General features: G+C 35.4%; 1 protein-coding gene and 1 pseudogene across 1 annotated transcript in view; both read left to right on the forward strand.

Annotated features, from left to right (window-relative positions):
* TMEFF2 (transmembrane protein with EGF like and two follistatin like domains 2) overlaps positions 1 to 24805 on the forward strand; it is a 1316754-nt gene that overhangs the window by 15147 nt on the left and 1276802 nt on the right. The gene's annotated exons all lie outside the window — the stretch shown is intronic.
* On the forward strand, positions 14605 to 15616 carry LOC126932597 (dnaJ homolog subfamily C member 17-like; annotated as a pseudogene).

Consider the following 24805-nt stretch of genomic DNA (forward strand, 5'->3'; position numbering starts at 1 on the left):
GTTATTTTTCTTTTTTTCTAATGCATTTCTGCCTAACCTTAGCCATAATGGTAATCCTTGTTCTTCTAGAAGTTTTATGGGTAGTTTTATATAGAAGTTTTATATAGACCTTATAATTAGGTCTAAGATTCATCTTAAACAGATTTTTTTGAGCTGTGATGTAAGAGTTTGTATAAAAATAATAAAAAGATTCTTAAAAATACTTTTGATTAATATATCCAGTTGTTCCAGAACCATTTATTGAAAAGATATATCTTCTCCTTCACACTGACTAAGTCAACATTTAATTGATTATAAATGCACACAGCATGTTTGGATTATCTTTTTGTTCCCTTCTTTTTAATTCGTATGCCAATATTGACTATAGTAACAAAGCCTTTACTATCTGACTGAAGTCAGATAGTAAAAGTGCACTATGTTGTTTCTCTTTTACAAGGTTATTTTAACTAATCTATATCCATTACATTTTCATGTAGTTTTAGAATCAGCATACCAATTTCCACAAAAAAAGGTTAAGCTGATGAGAATAAACATCATAACAATATTGAGTATTCCAGTCTCAATAATCATGATATATATATTATTTAGCATTTTAATTCTTTAGCTCTTTAATTTTCATCAGTAATGTTTTGTAGTTTTGGTGAAAAGATCTTAGAAGTTTGTCATTATATTTAATATCAGGTAATTTATATTGCTTTATTTATATTGATTTATTGCTAGAAAATTCATTGTTTTTATATAATAACCTGCACATGGCAACTTTGCTAAATACATTTATTAATTCTGGTAGGGTTCTTTTTTTTTTTTCTTGTTGAGCCATAAAGTTTTCTTTTCTTTTCTTTTCTTTCTTCCTTTTTTTTCTTTTGAGATGGAGTTTTGCTCTTGTTGCCCAGGTTAGAGTGCTGTGGCACCATCTCGGCTCACTGCAACCTCCACCTCCCAGGTTCAAACGATTCTCCTCCCTCAGCCTCCCAGTAGCTGGGATTATAGGAATAGGCATGCACCACCACGCCCAGCTAATTTTGTATTTTTAGTAGATACGGGGTTTCTCTTTGTTGGTCAGGCTAGTCTCAAACTCCCAACCTCAGGTGATCTGCCCACTTCAGCCTCCCAAAGTGCTGGGATTACAGGCATGAGCCATAGCTTCCAGCCAATCCATAAGATTTTCTTATACATAATAATGTATATTTTAAGAAAGGGACTTTTACATATGTTCAACCTATATATTTTAACTTTTTTCCCTTATTGTATAAGCAGCCCCTGCGGTATAATCATACGTGGAAATGGAGATAATTTATATTCCTATATTGTTGAGAATGTTTTTTGTAGGTCTGTCATGAATGTCCAATATCATATTAGGAAAGCTCCCTTGTATTATTGGGTTACAGATATATATACACACACACACACACAGATATATATACACACACACACAGATTTATATATATATATATATAATTTTCCAATCAGGAATGGAGGTATATTTTAAAATCCTTTTTTTGCTGCTGTTGACATAATAATGATTTTTCTCTTTATTTCTCTTAATGTGGCAAATTACCACTATTGACTTTGATTTTTAAAATATTTATTCCTATGAAAACCCCACATGAGTACCATGATATGTTATCTTCTCTGTATATTGCTGTATAGAATTTGATTATGTTTTATTGACAGTATTTGTGTCTAACTTCAAAAGAGATACTGGCCTGTATTGTTTTTCTTTTATAGTTTAAAATGGCTAACCTTTTGGTACTGGGGTTATGCTGGCCTCGTAAAACAGCATAAGAAGTGTTTCATCCTCATCCATGTTTTGGAATATTTGTGTAATTTTGGTGTTATTTTTCCTCAAGTATTTTATAGACTTTACCAATGAATCAATATGATTCTGGGTTTTTCTTTGTAATAAGGATTTTTTTTTACATCATCTATTCAATATATTTAATAGCTATACAGCTATTTAGATATTTAGTTTGTTCTTTTAGCATTAGTTTTGATAAGATTTTTAAACTTTATTTTACTGTTTTATTTAATCAGTAGTTGCTCATATTATCCCATCATTATCCTTTTCTTTTCATATGAAGTACATCAATTCTTATTTTATAGTTAGTGTTTGTAATTTATTTTTACCTCTGTCTTTTTCATGATCAATCTTGCTAAACTACACCAATTTTACTAATCATTTTAAAGAAACAACTTTAGGCTTTGAAATTTTCCTTCATTGTTAATTTTATGTTTTAATTATTTTGTCCTTTTCTCAAAATTTTATTTCCTCTCCTTATTTTGAGTTTATTTTGCTCTTCTTAAGTTAAAAGCTTCTATCATTGATTTTAGACCTTTTATTTTTGTATTGTACACACTGTTAATTTCACTCAAATTACTGCTCTTATTGAATTTTGCAGCTTTTTGTAGGATGTGGTTTGATTATTATGGAATTAATAATATCCTATAATCCCTCTTGTGATTTATTCTTTGACATATAGGATATTTATAATTATTTTGGTTAATTTCTTACTGTTTAAAAACTTTTATATAAGTATCTATGTCTTAATTATGATTAGAGAATATGCTGTTTTATTTGAGTCCTTTAATATATATTGAAAAGAAAGGGGGGATTATGACAGATGGGAGGCAGAACTAGATTGCAGCTCTGGAAAGAGCAAAATGTGGAGGCTTGCATTGTGAATTTTAGCTCAGATCAACTGCAAGAGCAAACCAGCAACCATGAGAGGACCTACAGAGCAACTGAATGAGGCAGACTGTTCCTTCAGGACCCTGGAGACACCCCAAATGCTGTAAGTGTCCCAACTGTGGAATTGGGAAAGGCAGATCTTCCTCTCTGGAAATGAACACACACTCCCTCTGGAGAGGCTGAAGGTCTGTTTGTGGGAGACATTTCTGACTTTACCTGGAGCTGAGTAAAGTTAGAGAGCCAAGCGAAATACAGGGGTAGATGAAACAGCATAAAGATGCTGGGAGCTCGCTGGGTCCCCAAGCAGTCCATTCCTACCTGGCACTACAGGGATCCCTCGGGAGGGTGGCCAGAGGAGCAGGACGTAAAACTTCACAGGGAGAAGGAATTCTCTAGCTGAACTTTGTCACAACTTGAATGCGGCAAGAACCCTTGTGGCCAGAACTGAAGGCTGGGTACAAATCAGCATGCAGACTTCTAAGGCCAGGGAAGAACTAAAGCCCTTTTCTTTTGCAGCTGGGAGGTGGATAGCCCTAGGCAAGTTTTCAAGTCCTCAGCCTGGAAATGGACTCCGGGCTCTTGAAACGAATCCTGGAAACATATCAAAACAGAATCTCTTTAAGGCATAAATCACACAGGACTTATGAAACAAAAATACAAGTTAAAAAACAAAAACAAAAAAACAAAACACAAAATACACAGGCAACAAAAAGTTCGATGAAAGCAACGGTACCTCACATTTCAATACTAACATTGAGTGTAAATGGCCTAAATGCTCCACTTAAAAGATACATAACGCAGAATGGATAAGAACTCAACAACCAACTATCTGCTCCCTTCAGGAAACTCACCTAACACATAAGGACTCATGTAAACTTAGAGTAAAGGGGTGGAAAAAGGCACTTCATGCAAATGGACACCAAAAGTGAGCAGAGGTAGCTATTCTTATATCAGGCAAAACAAACTTTAAAGCAACATCAGTTAAAAGAGACAAAGAAGGACATTATGTAATAGTAAAAGGCCGTATCCAACAGGAAAATGTCACAGTTCTAAACAATATGCACTTAACATTGGAGCTCCAAAATTTATAAAACAATTACTAATAGATCTAAGAAATGAGATGGACAGCAACGCAATAATTGTGGGGGACTTCAATACTCCACTGACAGCACTAGACAGGACATCAAGAAATTCAACAAAGAAACAGTGGATTTAAACTATACCTTGGGACAAATGGACTTAACAATACATACAGAACATTTAATCCAACAATCACAGAATATACTTTCTATTCAACAGTGAATGCAACTTTCTCAAACATAGGCCATATGATAGGCCATAAAACAAGCCTCAAATAATTTAAGAAAATTGAAATTATATCAAGCACTCTCTCAGACCACAGTGGAATAAAACTGGAAATCAACTCCAGAGGGAACCTTCAAAATCATGCAAATACATGGAAATTAAATAACCTGCTCCTGAATGAGCATTGGGTCAAAAACAAAATGAAGACAGAATTTAAAAAAATTATTTGAACTGAATGACAATAATGGCATAACCTATCATAACCCCTGGGATACAGCAAAGGCAGAGCTAACAGGAAAGTTCATAGCCCTAAATGTCTACATCAAAAAGTCTGAAAGATTGCAAACAGACAATCTAAGGTCACACCTCAAGGAACTAGAGAAACAAGAACAAACCAAACCCAAACCCAGCAGAAGAAAGGAAGTAACCAAGATCAAGCAGAACTAAATGAAATTAAAACAACAACAACAAAAACAATACAAAAGATAAATGAAACAAAAAGCTAGTTCTTTGAAAAGATAAATAAAACTGATAGACCACTAGCAAGATCAACCAAGAAAAGAAGGATGAAGATCCAAATAACCTCACTAAGAAATGAAACAGGAGATATTGCAACTGACACCACTGAAATACAAAAGATCATTCAAGGTTACTATGAACACCTTTATGCACATAAACTAGAAAACGTAGAAGAAACGGATAAATTTCTGGAAAAATACAATCCTCCTAGCTTAAATCAGGAAGAATTAGATACCCTGAACAGACCAATATCAAGCAGTGAGATTTAAATTATAATTTAAAAATTACCAGCACAAAAAAGGCCAGTATTAGACGGATTCACAGCAGAATTCTACCAGACATTCAGAGAATTGGCATCAATCCTTTTGACACTATTCCACAAGTTAGAGAAAGAAGGAACCCTCCCTAATTTATTCTATGAAGTCAGCATCACCCTAATACCAAAACCAAGAAAGGACATAACCAAAAAAAAAAAAAAACAACAATAACAAAAAACCACTATAGACCAATATCCTTGATGAGCATAGATGCTAAAATCCTTAACAAAATACTAGCTAACTGAATGAAACAAAATATCAAAAAGATAATCCATGATTAAGTGGGTTTCATACCAGGAGTGCAGGGATGGTTTAACACACACAACTCAATAACTGTGATATACCATATAAACAGAATTTAAAACAAAAATCACATGATCATGTCAATATACGCAGAAAAAGTCTTGGACAAAATCCAGCAACACTTTATGATTAAAATTCTCAGCAAAATTGGCATACAAGGGACATACCTTAATGTAATAAAAGTCATGTATGACAAACCCACAGCCAACATAATACTGAATGAGGAAAAGGTGAAAGCATTCCCTCTGAGAGCTGGAACAAGACAAAGATGTCCACTTTCACCACTCCTTTTCAACGTAGTACTGGAAGTCCTAGCTAGAGAAATCAGGCAAGAGAAAGAAAGAAAAGGCATCCAAATCAGTAAAGAGGAAGTCACTGTTTGCTGATGATATGATCAGCAAACATATCATCATTTACCTTGAAAACCATAAGGACTCCTGCAGAAAGCTCCTAGAACTGATAAAAGAATTCAGCAAAGTTTCCTGATACAATGTACATAAATCAGTAGCTCTTCTATACACCAACAGTGACCAAGCAGATAATAAAATCGAGAACTCAACCTCTTTTACAATAGCTGCCAAAAATAAAATACTTAGGAATATACCTAACAAAGGAGTCAAAAGACCTCTACAAGGAAAATTACAAAACATTGCTGAAAGAAATCATAGATGACATATACAAATGGAAACACATTCCATGCTCATGGATAGGTAGAATCAATTTTGAGAATGTAGATTGCCAAAAGTAATCTACAAATTTAGTGCAATCCCCATCAGAATATCACCATCATTCCTCACAGAATTAGAAAAAACAATTCTAAAATTCATATGGAATCAAAAAAGAGCCCACATAGCCAAAGCAAGACTAAGCAAAAAGAACAAATCTGGAAGCATTACACTACCTGATTTCAAACTATACTATAAGGCTATAGTCACCAAAACAGCATGGTACTGTTATAAAAATAGGGACATAGATCAATGGAACAGAATAGGGAACCCAGAAATAAACCCAAATACTTAACAGCCAACTGATTTTCGACAAGCAAAGAAAAATATAAAGTGGGGAAAGGACACCATTTTCAACAAATGGTGCTGTGATAATTGGCTAGCCACATGTAGGAGAATGAAACTGGAACCTCATCTTTCAGCTTATACAAAAATCAACTCAAGATAAATTAAGGACTTAAACCTAAGACCTAAAACTGTAAAAATGCTAGAAGATAACATTGGAAAAACCCTCTTAGAGATTGGCATATTCAAGGATTTCATGACCAAGGACCCATTAGCAAATTTAATAAAAAACAAAGATAAATAGCTGGGACCTAATTAAACTTAAGAGCTTTTGCACGGCAAAAAGAACAGTCAGCAGAGTAAACAGACAACCCACAGAGTGGAAGAAAATCTTCACAATCTATACATCTGATAAAGGACTAATATCCAGAATCTACAATGAACTCAAACAAATCAGTAAGAAAAAAATAATTCCATCAAAAAGTGGGCTAAAGACATGAGTAGACAATTCTTAAAAGAAGGTATACAAATGGTCAACAAATATGTGAAAAGATGCTCAGCATCACTAATTATCAGGGAAATGAAAATCAGAACCACAATTGGATATCTCCTTACTCCTGCAAGAATGGTCATAATCAAAAAATCAAAATACAGTAGAAGTTGTCATGGATGTGGTTAACAGGGAACACTTCTACACTGATGGTGGGAATGTAAACGAGTACAGTCACTATGGAAAATAGCGTGGAGATTTCTTAAAGAACTAAAAGTAGAACTACCATTTGATCTAGCAATTCCACTACTCAGTATTCATCCAGAGGAAAAGAAGTCATTATATGAAAAAGATACTTGAACATGCATGTTTATAGCAACACAATTCACAATTGCAAAATCATGGAACCAACCCAAATGCCCATCAATCATCAAGTGGATAAACTGTAGTGTGTGTGTGTGTGTGTGTGTGTGTGTATGTGTGTGTGTATGTGTGTGTGTGTATATATATATAAAATGGCTGCATAATATTCCATCATACATATATATACACACACACATATATCATATATATACATATGTGTGTGTGTATATATATGTATATGTATGATTAAATACTATGCAGCCATTAAAAGGAATGAATTAACAGCATTTGCTGTGACCTGGATGAGATTGGAGACTATTATTTTAAGTGAAGTAACTCAAGAATGGAAAACCAAATATCATATGTTCTCACTGATATGTGGAGTTAAGCTATGAGGATGCACAGGCATAAGAATAGTACAATGGACTTTGGGGACTTGCAGGGAAGAATGGAAGTGGGAAAAGAGATTAAAAGAGATTAAAGACTACAAATATGGTGCAGTGTATACTGCTAGGGTGATGGGTGCATCAAAATCTCACAAATCACTACTAAAGAACTTACTCATGCAACCAAATACCACCTGTACCCCAATAACTTATGGAAAAATAAAATAAAATAAAATAAAAAATAAAAATGTTATCATGGTACTAGGTAGTTCAGTAGTGAAAACTAAATGTTTACATAGCGATAGTAACAAAAATATGGACTACAAATTTAATTTAAAAAATACATAGAGAGAGAGAGAGAAAAGGAGAGACCAGATTCATTATTTAGTATATATGTAATGTTCCATATATTTCAAATAAATATGTATTATTATTAGATAGAGTGTTCTATAAATGTTAATAAGGTCAAGTAGATTGATAGTGTTGAAATCTTTATAGCTGTCAGTTTTTATCTAATTGTTTTAAAAATTACCAAGAAACAGGTATTAAAGTCTTCAATTATGATCATGAGTTTGTCTCTCTTCAATTCTCTGTGTTTTCTTCATACATTATAAAACTCGTCATTGAAAAGTATGTACATGCAAGATTGCTATGCTATCAGTTTAATAGCTTCTTTCGTCAACACATTTTTCTTTGTTTTCCTAGATGTCTTAAAGTCTACTTTCTACCATTAATATACTCATAGCATCTTTCTTATTGATATGGGTAGATTTAAGTCTCTCTCTCTCTAAAAAAAGTATATGTGTGTATATATGTGTGTATGTATATTTACACACACATGCTTTTTTTGCTTATATACATTTTTTTGAGTGAAAGTGACAGTCAATGGCAACTTTTTATATTCTAAGTGGAGAGAGAATTCAACTTTTATTTTACTCTCCAAAATATAACAATACACAATTTTCTTGAGAGAATAAAAACCTATGAGTTATGGCCACCCTTCATAAGAAAACTAATCTCATTTATTCTAAGAAGGCTATGTCTACACAGAACCCTCCTCTGTGATTTCGTAAGGATATACCGTTCCAAAGAAGAAATTTTTGTGTTTAAAAAGTGATTTATTATCTTGGCTATACTGTATTTTGGCTGGTATCTTGTGGGGAGTGGGGAAGCAGTAGAAAAAGTCCTTTTATGTTTAGTCTTCTAGAGGCTTCTATTCTGATCATTCACTTTGTTACCTTAGGCACCACTACCTTTGATAAAGAAACGGAAGAGGAGAATGCTATGAATAAACACACACACTCGAAGATGCCATTTTTTAAAGTTCTACAAAAAGCCTATTTTGCTAATAGAATATCTTTACTTTGGTGTCACACTTGAGCTTATCTAGTGTTTTCCAGATGCACTTTCTTCCCCTCAAAAAGCCATATTTAAACAACAACCACGAAAAAAGTACATTAGGAAAAATTCTTCATTCTCTCTGCCAAAATCACATGTACTTTACTGAAACAGACGATGTCTCTTTTTTATATCCAATGAAATATACATTGCGAGAAAATTAAGATAATGTCAAAGTTACCATAAGTTTTTTTTTCACAAGTTATCAACAGGAAACTTGCTCTTGAGGTGTTGGTTATTTGTCAGCAATTATTAATAGGTATTGACACTGACGAAGTCCCCACTGGGGTTTAGCCCTCAAAATAGCTGAGGACAAAAATCCATCAGTAAACAGCTGCTGCTATCATGAAGTGCACACTGCAGTTACAATTTACATGGAAGTGTTCATATTAAATATAAATGTTAAAATTACCCAATGGTGATAAAATTGCTTTTTATTTAAATTTATTTTTAATTTGCAAGCATATTAATTAGGACAGATGCAGTTTTGTGAAAACATCTTAAAAATCTAAAATTTAAATTAAATCATTATTTGTATTAAGGTTTCACAAAAACATACCTTAAAATTTTAACAACACCAGAAAAAGCATGATACAAATAAGCAACGCTCAGTTTCAATCATCTCATCAATTGTCTTTCGGTCAGTTGGTGACTTTGTTGTTCTTGGCTAGGCCTACTTATGTGTCTGGGGATTAACTAGCCTATTTGCTTATCTAGGCTGCGCACAGCTGGGATGACTAGAGCAACTCAGATATACCTCACATTTCTTACCCTCCAGTAGACTAGTCTGGGTATGTTCTTGTGGTATTAATAGAAGAATGGGAGAGGAAAAGAACCCAATCATATAGGCACACTTCAAACTCCTGTTTGCGTGATATTGGCTAATATTTAGTTGGTCAAAACAAACCACATGACCAAACCCAGAGTCAAGCAATGGGCAAATCCAAGTGAAGTGGCAAAGAACATGGAAACAGGGAGGTGTAAAACATAGGCGATGGTGCAGTGGCTCATACCTGTAACACAAGCACTTTGGGAGGCTGAGGCAGGAAGATGGCTTGAGCCCAGGAGTTTGAGGCCAACCTGGGCAACAGTGAGAACTGGTCACTACCAAAAATATTTTAGAAATTAGCTAGGTGTTCCCAGCGCGGTGGCTCATGCCTGTAATCTCAGCACTTTGGGAGGCTGAGGTGGGTGAATCATTTGAGGTCAGGAGTTCAAGAGCAGCCTGGCCAACATGGTGAAACCCCATCTCTGCTAAAAATACAAAAAGTTAGCTGGGTGTGGTGGTAGGTACCTGTAATCTCAGCTGCTCAGGAGGCTGAGGCAGGAGAGTCACTTGAACCCAGGAGATGGAGGTTGCAGTGAGCCAAGATCATGCCACTGCAATTCAACCTGGGTGACAGAGTGAGACTCCATCTCAAAATAAATAAATAAATGAATAAATAGCTGGGTGTGTTGGTGTGCACCTATAGTCCTAGATACTAAAGAGGCTTAGATGAGATGATTGCTAGAGACCAGGAGTTCAAGGCTGCAGTGGGTTGTCACTGTGCCACTGCACTCCAGCCTAGGCAAGAGAGACCCTGTCTCAAAAAGATGGTTTTTTTTTTTTCCAAGGAGGAAAAAAACACAAAAGAGTCATTGACACAATATTCTGACCATTTAAAGGCCTTAAACTTAAATTTTATCTACTTTCACATTTCTCATATTTTTGAATATATCTAAAGTCACATGAGAAAATTTATGGTTAATTCAAGATTATTAGGTTAAATAAAAATTTTTTCTATGTCTATTGGCATATCTGCACAATCCATGTAAAGGTGATTTTAAAAATTACCTGTGTAAACGGAAGATTTTGCTGTTGGAAAGCACATAGAATTCATTAGCCTTGAAAGCAAATTTGAATGGTCTGTCTGGAGTTCTTGGCATCCTATTCTCTCTATATATGTAAGAATGACTTTTGTCTTTAACATATCAGTTGTTTAGATGAGTATAAAGTAACAGTCACTAATCCAGATGTTTCATAATATCAAATTAATTCAAGAAAATAAGTTTATATAAATTAATAATATCCATTGAGCTCTTCCCACCTCTCCAATAAAGTCACACAATTGAGGACACTAAAAACAATGAGAAAAGAATGTACAGTGGATCAGTAGAACAGAACATAAAGACATAGAAAGAGGTGAAATCACATAAGGATGATGGAGAGGAAATTTTTATACAAGAGTTAGTGTTGTGAATGTTATTCCAAATAGTAAGAGTTAAATACTGACTAAAATATTATTATTTTCACAGAAGAGTTGAGGAAGGTAGCAATCATTTAGTTTTCTATCTGCAGCTATAACCAAAGGAAAAAGCTTGTGTTGAAATATCTAGCTGTGGAGATGTTTGTCATTGCAGACACTTTTATTTGTAATTCATGCAATGTAACTAAATCAAAATAGAGGAAATATTATGGTAAAAGAAAAAGCTATACATTTTTTCCTTTTTAAAATAGGCAAAAAATTTGGCAAATAAAATATAGAATTTCTAAACCATGATGTGTAGGAAAGTGAGATTCTGTATATATATATATACACATATATATATATACAGATAACACATATATATACAGATTTACATGTAAGACAATTGCTCCACTTTAAAATTTCATAGGTGATATTGTGAGAGCTATTAAGAAAACTGAAGATATGCTATGCATCTTTTAAAATGTACTTGAATAAGTTGGAATGAAAAATTTTTATACATGTGTAGATTTGTAGACAAAAGATGATGTCTGACAATGCTACATGATATCAAGAAGTAAGCAGAGTACATATCTTAGCAAATTGTGATGCAGAAATCAAGATTCTTGACAAATAACAAAAATTCATATCAAAACATTTTCTCAAAAAAAGCTTAATTAATGAAAACATTTAACACTATACATTGGTTTGTTCTTTTTAAAGATGTGTTTAGTGTGAAATGTAGCACATAAAGATAATTAAACTTAATTAAAATGTAAACCTCAATGAATTATCAAAATGTGAACTCATGTGATTTATAGAAAAATCAGGAAATAGAACAACTTAAACTAACCAGAATCCTGTCTCATGCTATATCTTAATGATTATCTCCTTCCTCCCAGGGTCTTTAGGATGTTTCTGATGTTTTGTGCCTTAAACTACAGAAGATTCTATAGGATCATTTATTTTGTATAATTGATCAAGTTATACACTTATAATTTGTGTACATATTTTATATTTCAATTTAAAAAATGTAACAATGCTTTTTTATGATAAAGTCCTTTAACTCTCCTTAATTGTCAGTTTATTAGGACGAATTTGACACACTATAAGCCCCCCATATTGGTAAATTTTACCCTGAGTTCTCTGAGCAGCAAAATAACAACAATAGCAACAACATCAAACTAACAAATGATATAAAACAAGTTTTAGAATGAGAGTTTGGGGGATAGAAGTTTGTTTTCTAAAGGTAAAATTTTCTGCTCTCCATCTTTATTAGGATGGAATTTGTTCACATAAGTGAGCAAATCAACATTCAGAATTGAGAGGCTATAACAAAATAAAGGGGGAAATAACTGGATCAATTTGAAAAGGCCTGAGTTTGCATAATAAGTATTTATTTGAAATCTGTTTGTGAAACGTCTCTCAGTACAAGAACTAAATCTTACACTTGGGTGTATGGACAGCACGAAATACATCACTTTCATTTATTCGATGCCAAATAAATCATTGTTGGAAGGAAGGAAGGAAGGAAGGAAGGAAGGAAGGAAGGAAGGAAGGAAGGAAGGAAGGAAGGAAGGAAGGAAGGAAGGAAGGAGAGCTATTAAGGTACAGTGGCAATACATGAATCTTAGATGTAGGTAGGGCTGAATTGGACCCTGGTTAAACTATATACATATTTTCTGCATCTACAGAAACTTTTTCCTCTTTTTAAGTTTTGGGCTTGCAATATTCAGAATCTAAGTAACATCACGTGAGTTGGAAAAATTAAATGATGCATTTCATGCAAAATTTGTATTTTAATAATGCATCCAAATGCGACCAAGGAAAGATAAATGTTAACTTCCCCGTCTCTGAAAATTTTATAATGTGAAAGTGTCTATTTTTATTGACTTGATGGTTTATTTTGTAAGGATTAATTGAAATGATATATGTGTATGCCCCTTATAAACCTAAGAGTACTAGGGATATTATTAGGTGTACATTTTAAATAATACTTATATTATTCACTGTACACCTGCTTTTCTAGGCTGAGCCAAAATAGAAAAACAGGCCATAAAAAGAGAGGCCAGCAAATCAATCTGTAACGATCGCTAAAGCATCACTGGGGTAGATCCACAGTGCCAGTTATTTTTGGTATCTATAGTGAACCGTCCCTTCATAAAACTAGCAAATCATGTTTTTCTGACAAGCCTGGTTAAATTAATTTTCCTCTAATTGAAGTTTAATAGAGCAATGGTAAAGTGTGCTCATAAGTAAGTAAAATTAAAATAACCCCACATCCAAAAACCTTTAATCTGCTTTCACAAAGTGAAAGGATGCAAAACGATTACCCTATATAGAGATCATATTTAGGGCTGTTTTCTAACATATTATGTTACTAAGACACATCATTAAACACAAGTAGAACTAAACTTTGTAGGCCTCAAATATAATTAATAGCCTTATAATACTGTGTTGGAATTTCTTAGCTCAAACATCTATAAGTTGGGTTTTCCTGAATGAGTGCATTTTTTGCTTGAATCTTTAGTACTTCTGATGTAATCTGAATAATACACATGATCCCAAACCTTCTATACTCAATTTTTAAAATGTGTAAATGCATTACAGACAAGTTTTTTTTTTTTTTTTTTTTTTTTTTGAGACACAATCTCACTCTGTCTCCCAGGCTGTAGTGCAATGGTGTGATCTTGGCTCACTGCAACCTAGCCTCCCAGGTTCAAGTGATTCTCCTGCCTCAGCCTCCTGAGTAGCTGGGATTACAGATGCCTGCCACCACACCTGGCTAATTTTTGTATTTTCAGTAGAGATGGGGTTTCATCATGTTGATAAGGCTGGTCTTGAACTCCTGACCTCAGATGATCTGCCTGCCTCCACCTCCCAAAGTGCTGGGATTACAGGCTTCAGCCACTGTGCCTGGCCATTACAGACCAATTCTTAGAAACTTGTTTTCAACTTGTTGAATTTATTTATAAAGATAAGAGAAAAATATTAAAATGGTAAATAAGGTTTCTATTTCACACTGTATCAATAAAATGTACATATTTTAATACTTTTTTTAAACTTTTTTTCCCTCATTTTTCCTGTCAGGTGTAATTGCACCCACCCACCAATTTTAAATATAGGATAATGTCAAAATCATCAGGAAATTAATAGAAATTTTAAATTCACAAACACACGATATGGAAGATATTGAAAAAACTCCATTAAGTTAGACATTATCTCCTATTTCAGGAACCCATCTGCAATATTTTAATTAGAATGCTTCTTTCCTTAAAATGCACATTAATTCTCTATGCTATTAAAATCATCCATAACTAAAAGTAAATAATGCTGTTTTAAAATATTGCAATGCATTTTCATGACTTGCCTTGCTTATGAACACAGGAATTTGTTCATAAATAATCTTTAAGAAATATGTAAATCTCCATACTTCATGAATGAGAAGACCAAATCAAAATAATGTGGCAGGCTGGGTTCGTTTGGGAGATAAACATCACACAGTAGATTAACAGGGATGTTTGATACAAAGCACTATTAAGTATGGTTTAAAAAAAAAAAAAAAAAGAGTACAAATCCGTCAGGTCAGAACCACGGCAATGACCAAGGAACGCTTACAGATGGACATGTACATGCTGCTAGACAGGGAGGAGAAGGTGGCAGACAAAGAGGTGGAGAAGGCATATAGGCAGAAGGCCCCCTCCTGCTACCCGGCATTCTTCCAGTGGCAGCTGAACTCTTCCGCCACATTCTCAGGCCTTGGAGGTGCTGACTGATGCTGCAGCCAGGGCTGCGTATGACAAAGTCAGGAAAACCAAGAAGCAGGCAGCAGAGAGGACCCAGAAACTAGATGAGAAAAGGAGGAAAGTGAAACTTGAGCTGGAGGCCCGGGAGCGGCAGCACCAGGCCCAGGAGAGTGAGGAGGAGGAGGAGGAATAGGAGGAGGAGGAAGAGGAGAAGGAGTGGGGGGGGAGGGGGAGGGGGAGGAGGGGGGTGGGGAGGAGGAGGAGGAAGGGGAGGAAGAGGAGGAGGAAAGCCTGAGCACCAGGACTCTAGCGTGAGAGATCAAACGCCTGGGCGAAGGGTTCCCGGCAGCTGGAGGAACAGCAGAGGCTATCCGGGAGCAGATACACCAGTAGCATGACCAGAGGTTGAAAGGAAAGACAGAAAATACTGAAGGCCAAGGAACCCCCAAACTAAAGCTAAAATGGAAGTGCAAGAAGAGGGCGGGGGTGAGTCAAAAGGTGGCTACTCCAAAGACATTCTCCTATGGCTTTTGCAAAAGTGTGGTGAGGTTCTCAACCTGGTGCTTTCCAGGAAGAAGGCAGGCACTGCTGTGGTGGAGTTTGCGACTGTCAAGACTGCGAAGCTGGCGGTCCAGAATGGAGTTGGCCTGGTGGATAACCCTCTGAAGATTTCCTGGTTGGAGGGACAGCCCCGGAGGACCGTGGGCCCCAGCCACTCAGCACTGTCAAAGGGCTCAGTGCTGTCGGTGAGGGACTACGAGAGCGTCATCAGGACGCACATGCGCCACGCGGCAGAGCTGTGATAACTGATCTCAGAGACGCACCATTGAGACCAGGACCAGCAGCCCACGTAACCCTGGCTCCAGCCACCCGCCCGCAGCGTTTTTCTTTAACGTCATCAATAAACTTTCGTTTGTTTGTTTTTAAGAAAAAAAGAAGGAATGATATGATGTAAAGAAACTCTGTATGGTATCTTAGGGCTGATGGAGATTACTCAAGGACAAATTTAGAAGGCCTTCAGACTTTATTGGAGAAAATGTGGGTCAGCTCGCTGGATACCAGGGAAGTTCTCAATTTTGGTCAGACCAGAGCAGATCTGAGTTCCTTGGCAAGTGAAAGGCCGCCTCCAGTGTATAGGGGATCAACAGCTCTAAGCAAGTGTATCCAAGGGATTCCCAGCAATTGGTGGGGTAGGAGATCTTTAGAGCGGACAGTCTGTGGGGGCTCCGGTTTCCAGAGAGTGCTGTGGAAAAATTATCACCAGACAGAGGCTGCAATGTCACAGAGGGACAAAGCCTGGGCAGGTGACTGGGACAGGCTCTACTAGCTATCCTCACCCCCTCCTGCGGACACCCAGCTCACACAGGGAGTCTCTACTGCACTGTTCCTCAAGCACCCTCTACTGCTCGTACCAAAGGAAAAATTATTTAAAATATTCTGTTTTAGAGCATATGTTGAAATGTGCATTCAGAGCTGAGAAATAATAAACTGACAACTGACACAAATGATTATTAGGTATACTTTAAGTCATTTTTAGTCATTCGAGGAGAAAAATAAGTCATCAATGAACTGCATGGAAATGAAAAATCAAGTGATAAAACCATAACTAAATAAACCAAGATTGCCACATCATTTTGATTTGGTCTTCTCATTCATAAAGTATGGAGACTTACATAAACCTTACAGATAATTTATGATCAAATTTCTGTCTTCACAAGCAAGTGGCTTGGTTCTAAATGCAAACATATAATTCCAAGTATAATTTAAATACTAGAAATTCCTCACAAAATTGCTATACCAGATTTTCAAATTATGGGCAGGAATACTAACTGAGATTGCATCATTCATTGGGATTTATAAGTTCACCCAACAAGCCTAAGCAGATTGTATTCACATACTGATAAATTTAATTATGGCAGATGAGTGGTTCTTAAATTTATTTTGTCATTTGTCCTTTGTTTCGCTATGTCTCGTGCTTCCTTAACTACCTCTTAGTTCAAAATTCATACTCGTGATTTCAAATTCAGGCTTCTCAGAGTCGATGTTTATTGGGCTTCATCTGAGCTATTTGAACATATTCGGTAAAATTACGTTCCCAATATATATGTAATGAAAGAATTTGTCTAGTCTTTCTTATTGTCTGTTACTGAAATAGTGGTAGAGGGTGTGGAAGGAGAGCTGGGTAATTCCATTACATTTTCATCCTCCCAGAACCCAATCACTGACATGAATTGCCTGCTACCCTGGCCCAGTCAGGTTTCCCTTGCCACTACTTACAAAGCTGTCTCACCCTAGACAGATTTTGGTCAAATAGAAAAAAAATAATAAAATTAAACAAGAAATAGGCAGTGAAATTTAAACAAACAAGATATGATGTTTCTTTAGCTCAGAGAAATATATAGAGCAATCAACAGAAACAATCTAGTAGAAGAACATAAACTCATTACACTAAGCACTGATGAAAATCGGAAACAAGCTTCAATCACTGAACGCTTCCAGAATCGAGTTTCTAGGTGATGACTTAGTCAAATCACCAGTCAGATGTTCTTATGAAACTAGCAATATTTTGGACTGTGCTTGCTTTGGATGAATGAAGGAAAGATAAATTAAGAAGTATCCGCTTATTTATTTGGAGAAATGTAGACTTCGTGTGTAAAAATCAGCAATAAAATTTCCTAATGTTTAGTAAGTACTCAAAATATTATGTCATCAATTACATTATATAGCAAAAGTATGTAATATTTTTATTTATTCATACAAATGGGTTACTTTTTAATGCTGTCATTTGGAAATAGATCCACTTAGTATAATAAACTTTTTTTTTATAGCTTTAAAGCATTTTCTCTTTATTTACTGTTTACTTATTCATTAATTTTACTTATTTAGTTCCTTCTGCTTATGTATTTTTATTTCACATTTCTTTATCCTTTATTTTTTATTGTTTTAAATGTTGGTAAATACATACCAAGAAATAATATATGGCAGTTAGAATTCCCAAAATCAGATGTGAAGCGCACACAGAAAAAATTAGAGAATATTTTGATAATTATAATGTCATATATGTTTAAGAAAATCTAGAAGATACAAATATATGTATACATTGACAAGTGCAGACATACCAAATTTGATCAAAGTAAGTGATGAGGGCTCCCTACTCGTACTAACACCAGAGTAATGGACCATTCCTTATTGCTTTCTACTAACTCTGTCCACACCTTGCAACTAGTTTCTTTGTTAAACTTCCCTAAAATCATTCAAGTTGAATATACCATCTGTTTTGTGTCAATGCTCTAAAATTTTAGAATGACTACATTTCAATATTTTTCCAAAATCATTCCCATGAAACAAGGATAGTTTACCTGTTTGCAATGCGGCAACATATGATCATCAAGCTATCAGATTATGGCTTTGTGTTATGCTAACAGAGAAAGATTGCATGAGTAATTTTGAAAGTCTTAAGCACATTTTCATTTAGAGATAAAGACAAAAATATGTCAAGAAAAGAAATGATAAAAATATACATGATAATACATCTTTTAAGAAACAAATTAAAAATATTTATTTTAAAAAATTAAACAGAGGACACTTTACCATATCAGAAATAAAATGTAAATATTAAAATAAAATAAAGTCATTACAAGATTCTGATTCTTAGCATCACCGAAATAATCAGATTAAATCATATAGAAAACTTTCAGATGAGAGGCCATTGATAGAGGGTAACTTTTTGTTTGGTGAGTAGGGAATTCTTTGCAAAGAATTTTGCATGCTGTACTAAAGTTTTTCCTAAGTTAGAAATAATTCATTTAGTTTTTCTTAGGTTAAAAATAATTTGTAACCTTCAACTCATACTTGTAGGGATATTTTTACATTTTTTGTCTCCTTGAGGTTTTCTATTAGTTAAGACACCAACAATGTTGTCTAACAGTAGGTGTCAAGGTTCTTTATTCAGTCTTAAAAAGGTTTACAAACAGATCCCATGAAACTTTTATTGTTTGATGATAAAATGAAAAGATCTTATATTGTAAAGTTTGCAATTTGGCTTATCTTGAAAGATTGTCAAGAGCTAATATAACCAACATTTTGAAGAAGTAAATATGTTACAGTAAAGCCAACACTAAAACTCAGTGAAACAAAACAAACAGAAAATACGGTTTTAGGAAACAAAATAAACTTCCCTACTGGGATTTCTCTATGTCTTTTTATTGGTGGTGTTGATGTTTCAACTTGCTGTTACTATTTTTAAAAAATAATTTCTCAAAAGAAAAAGAAAAATGGCATATTCAGGTATTTGATTAGGTTGATGAACTGAACAAATGTACATGTTCACTTCCTTCTAAAATATCATTTAAATTTTAGTAAATAGGTGTCACAGTTTGGATGTTATCCTCTTTAAGTCTCATGTTGAATTGTGATCCCCAATGCTGGAGGTGAGGCCTGCTGGGAGGTGTTGGGTCATGAAGGAAGATCCTTCATGGTTTGTTCCTGTTCTCAAGGCAGTGAGTAAGTTCTTGCAAGATCTAGGTATTTAAAGGTGTGTGGCATTTCTCCCATTTCTCTCTGGCTCTTGATCTTGCCATGTGATGTGACTGCTCCCACTTCACCTTCCACCATGAGTAAAAGCTTCCTGAGACCTCCCTAGAAGCCAAGCAGATGTCAGCATCATGCTTGCTGTACAGTCTGTAGAACCGTGAGACAATTAAATTTCTCCTCTTTGTAAATTACCCAATCTCAGGCATTTCTTTATAGTGACACACAACAAGAATGGCCTAATACAGAAAGTTGGTACCAGGAGTGGGTTTTGCTATAGAGATACATGAAAATGTGGAAGCAACTTTGGACCTGGATAATGGGCAGAGGTTGGAAGAGTTTGGAAGGCTCAGAGGAAGACAGGAAGATGAGGGAAAGTTTGGAACTCCTTGGAGACTTGTTAAATGGTTATGACCAAACTGCTGTTAGTGACATGGACAGTGAAGTCCAGGCTGACAAAGTAACAGATGGAAGTGAAGAACTTGCTTGGAACTGGAGTAAAGCTCCTGTGTGTTATGCCTTAGCAAAAAAAATCAGCTGCATTTTGTTCATGCCTCAGGGATCTGTGGAAGTTTGAAATTGAGAGTGATGACCTAGAATATCTGGCAGAAGAAATTTCTTAGCAACAAAGTGTTCAAGAAGTGGCCTACGCTCAGATGTAGGAGCAAAGAAATAACTTAAAGTTGGAAGTTATATTTAAAGAGGAAGCAGAGCATAAAAGTTTGAGCAATTTGCATCCTGGCTATGTGACAGAGAAATTAAAGGCATTATCAGGAGAGAAATTCAGAGGACTGTGAAACAATCACTTGCTAGAGATACTAGCATGATGAAAAAGGAGATAAGTGACAATAGCCAAGACAATATGAAAAGGGCCTTAAAGGCATTTCAGAGACCTTCAAGGCAGCGTCTCTCATCACAGGCCCAGAGGCATAGAGAGACTTAATGGTTTCGTGGATCAGACACAGGGTATTACCACATTGTGCCATTCCAGGAGAGTCTTCCTAACATCCTGGACACTCTGGTTTCAGCTTATGCTCAAAGGCCCCAAATATATCTCAAATTGCAACTCTCAAGGATGCAAACCATAGGCTTTGTTGGCTTCCATGTGGCGTTAACCCTGTTGCATAGGTAGTGCAAGACTAAAAGAGGCTTCTCAGCCTCTGTCTCTATTTCAAAGAATCTATGAGAAAGCCTGGGTGCCCAGGCAGAAGCCTGTTGCAGGGGCATAGCCCTCACAGAGAACCTCTACTGGAGCAGTATGAAGGGCAAATATGGGGTTAGAGGCCCCATACAAAGTCCCCACTGGAGCACTGCCTAGTGGATCTATGGGAAGGCGACCACCTTCCTTCAGATTTCAGAATGGCAGTTTGCACCCTGAACCTGGAAAAGCTGCGAGCACTCAATTCCAAACTTTTAGAAGAGCCATGGGGGCTGTACCCTGCAAAGCCACAAGGGCAGAGCTGTACTAGGTCTTGGGAGTCCACTTATCACACCAGTCTGACCTGGATGTGAAACATTTAGTCAAAGGAAATTATTTTGGAGCTTTAAGATTTAATGGCAACCCTGCTATGTTTTGGACTTACTTGGAGCCTGTTGCTTCTTTTTTCTTTTGGATAATTTCTCCCTTTTAGAATGACATTTACCCAATTCCTATATTCTCATTGTGTCTTGTAAATAAATAACTTGGTTTTGATTTTATAGACTACTAGGTGGAAGGGTCTTGCTTTATCTCAGATGAGAATTTGGACTTCGGAATTTTGAATGATGTTGAAACAAGTTAAGACTTTTAGGGGACCATTGACAGGGGATGATTATATTTTGCAATGCAAGAAAAACACGAGACGTAAGGGGCTGGGGTGAAATGATATAATTTTGATGTTGTCACCTCTAAATCTCATTCCAATTCCTGATGTTGAAGGAGGGGTCTGGTAGTAGTTGTTTGGGTCATAGGTGCAGACCCCTCATGGCTTGGTTCTGTCATTATGATAGTGAGAGAGTTCTTGGGAGATCTGGCTATTTAAACGTATGTGACATCTTCCTCCTTTCTCCCTTGCTCCTGCTCTCACCATGTGATATGCCTTTCCTGCTTTGCTTTTTGCCATGAGTAAAAGCTTCCTAAGTCCTTAGCATATATTGGTGCCATGCTTCCTGTACAGTCTGCAGACCTGTGAGTCAGTTAAACTTCTTTTTTTATAAATTACCCAATCTTAGGCATTTCTTCATAGCAATGTGAGAATGGCCTAATACAATACGAATGAAAAAATAACATAGCGATTCAGAAAAAAAGGTCGTCATTATCAGTAAGTCAGTGGTTTGGAGATTCTCTGAAAGATGGGAAGTGAAATACTCTGCCTTGATTGCACAGAAAGAGAATGGAGGAAGCCACAGGCCAAAAACAAACAAATGATTAATGCAGCGGAGATGGGAGCATGTCTTCTTGAGAGACAGCAAAAATTGTTCCAGGTATAAAGTAGCTGTGCATGGAAAATGTGAGAATTACTTATAAAAGCTAGAAGAGTTAACTGGATATATACTATTTTCCAGGCCCAATATAGTCTTAACAGCAACCTGACTAGGTAGGTGTCATTTTTATCTCCATTTTAAAAATAAAAAAAAAAAACAGAGTAGAGTGTCACATCATTACTAACTGTGAAAACCAGAATTTTATATGCTGACTTTTTGGAGAGAGGCTGAGCTTTTATCAATTAAACTTTACCACTCCCTGTACAGTGTAGGCTAGAAATCACTGAATTCTACAGAAAAGCCAAGCCTGTCTCACACTTGTCTTGCATTGTACCTCCCTCTTCCATACTGTGAAAATGTTCTTTCTTCTATGTAAATATGCATTCATTTTCCTCTGCTCCCTCCAATATCATATTTTGATAGAATTAATCTTTGGGTGTGCAGCATGTCATTTTTATTTTTATATTTCTGTTAATGCATATTTTCCTATCCTACATTGTATCGTAATTGTTACATATCTACATTAATCTTTTTATTATTAGCACAAGGTATAATACCTAAAACAGAGTAAGTACTCAATAAATTTTTATTGAACAAATGTGAATTATGCAGACAGTATTTCCATTGAAAAAGTTGACTAAACTGATCAGAAAAAAATACATAATTCATTCTGGCAATGCATAAAAACACATATAGGTAAACTTTAAAATAACATAAGCTTACTCAATATAGAAATAAAAGCAACTATGACCTTAAAATAAGGATATATATATATGCATAAAATAAGGATATATACATATGCAGAGAGAGATAGAAAAGAAAGGGTCATTTTCTATCATTGATGGTTTACAATAAAGAACGTTTTGTTTAACATGATTTTTTCCAATTTCTATGGTCTAGCATGCAATAAATAAACCAAAGCAGAGATATGAAGTTGAGCTTAGTCTTAGTTTCTTGAATTCTTAGAAAAATATTCAGGTTGAAAGTAAAAAAATAATAATGCCACTTTAATACTTTATTTTTGAAAACTCACATATGGTGTTAATTTTTCCTGTCTGCACATTACAATGTTTCTCAGAAATGTGGACTTCATTTCATAAACATTTGTTTTTTTGTTTTTTTGTTTTTTTTGAGATGGAGTCTCATTTCGTCACTCAGGCTGGAGTGCAGTGACACGATCTCAGCTCACGGCAAGCTCTGCCTTCCGAGTTCAAGTGATCCTCCTGCCTCAGCCTCCCGGATAACTGGGACTACAGGCACCCGCCAACATGCCCGGTTAATTTTTGAATTTTTAGGACAGATGAGATTTCACTGTGTTGGCCAAGCTGGTCTCGATCTCCTGACTTCATGATCCGGCTTGGCCTCCCAAAGTGCTGGGATTACAGGCTTGAGCCACCTCAGTAGAGATTTGAGCCACCTTAGTAGAGACGGTGTTTAACAGAAACCCCATCTGTTAAGTTTAACAGAAACCCTATCTCTACCAAAAATATAAAACTTAGCCGGGCGTGGTGGTGGGTACCTGTAATCCCAGCTACTTGGGAGGCTGAGGCAGGAGAATTGCTTGAACCTGGGAGGAGGAGGTTGCAGACAGAGTGAGACTTCATTAAAAAAAAAAAAAAAGAAGAAGAAGAAAGTAATCAGTGTGTCAGTGTGTCATTTAGAAAGCCTCCCTACAGTATTTCCCAACATTTATCTCCAGTAAATTTTTATACAAATGCCCACAAATTCTAACAAGAATTTGGATAGTTAACATTTGATTTTAATATCTTTAAAATGCTCTTCCATAATATATTGTTAAACCATTCCCACTTTCAAATTTTCTTTCAAACATGTATTTACTTATAAGACCATGTTAGCCAACTGAATTAGAGAGCATAAATATCATCTGAACTAAAGATAATAGAAATAAATTTCAGTCAGTGAAAACGTATGCTTAAAGACCCCAGAATGACCACAAAGGATATAGATGGCACAATTGAATATTTTTCATCCCTTAGAATAACTAGCTGGTAACTCATTCAAAGTTTCTTTGTGTTTTTACTGTGCTTTCTATTGCATTAAAGAAATCTTCTTACAACAGTCTTTCTTTTAAAAAGTTGCTTTATTTGGTTTAATGTCAATTAGGGTTTTTAAAAATTAGTTTCTTTTCTAGTTAATTCATTGTAGACATTCTTCATTTTCCTTAGAAAGTTTTGCCTCAGGGTTTCATGACATTGCTACTATATTATAGGATATAAATAGAACTGCAGTCTCCCTTTCCTCTCAACCTTTATAAATTCATTTCTAATGACTGAAGAGCATGCAGCAGCACTCAACAATATATCAGAGTTTTTTGCAAAGTCCTTATTTTCAGCATGAAAAAAGAACTCCAAATTGGGCCCCATTACTTATAGTTCATTTATTTGCTGGACTAGAAAGAAAAAAATGAATAACCTCATTATAGCTCAACACATACATGAAATCTTTCATCATTATGATGAAGCAGTTATCTTGAGTAAAAAAATGAAATTATTCTTTTAGCAGACTGTCTTCCTCTCTACTTATTAGGTTCTGTTAAAAGTACATTTCTTACAGAAAATGCCAATGTCTGATTGGATTTTCAACACACTACATTGAACTCACTGCATATTAAATTGAGTTTTCCAAATTCTCTTTTTCCTCATTCTATTTTTTTTTGTTTTGTTTTCGACTTTAGGAAGTACTTAGAATATGTTCTATTCTATTTGCATTTTAGAAGTTCTACCTTATTATAGGTTATATTAAGCCAGAAACTGCACTCAGTGAATATGATTATTAAATTATTATATTTCAAGAATTATATATATTTATTTTTATGTTAGCAAATAGGGAGATTGGCTTGAGGCCATGAGTTTGAGACAAGCCTTGGCAACATAATGAGAACCCCCAATCTCTACAAAAGATTGAAAAGTTAGCCAGGCTTGGTGGAGTACCCCTCTGGCCAGCTACTCCAGAGGCTGAGGCAAGGATCCCTTAAACCCAAGAGTTTGAGTTTACAGTGAGCTATGATTGCACCACCGCACCCCAGCCCTGGTGACAAAGC

Source organism: Macaca thibetana, chromosome 12 (assembly GCF_024542745.1).
Source record: "Macaca thibetana thibetana isolate TM-01 chromosome 12, ASM2454274v1, whole genome shotgun sequence".
NCBI classification, from domain to species: domain Eukaryota; kingdom Metazoa; phylum Chordata; class Mammalia; order Primates; family Cercopithecidae; genus Macaca; species Macaca thibetana.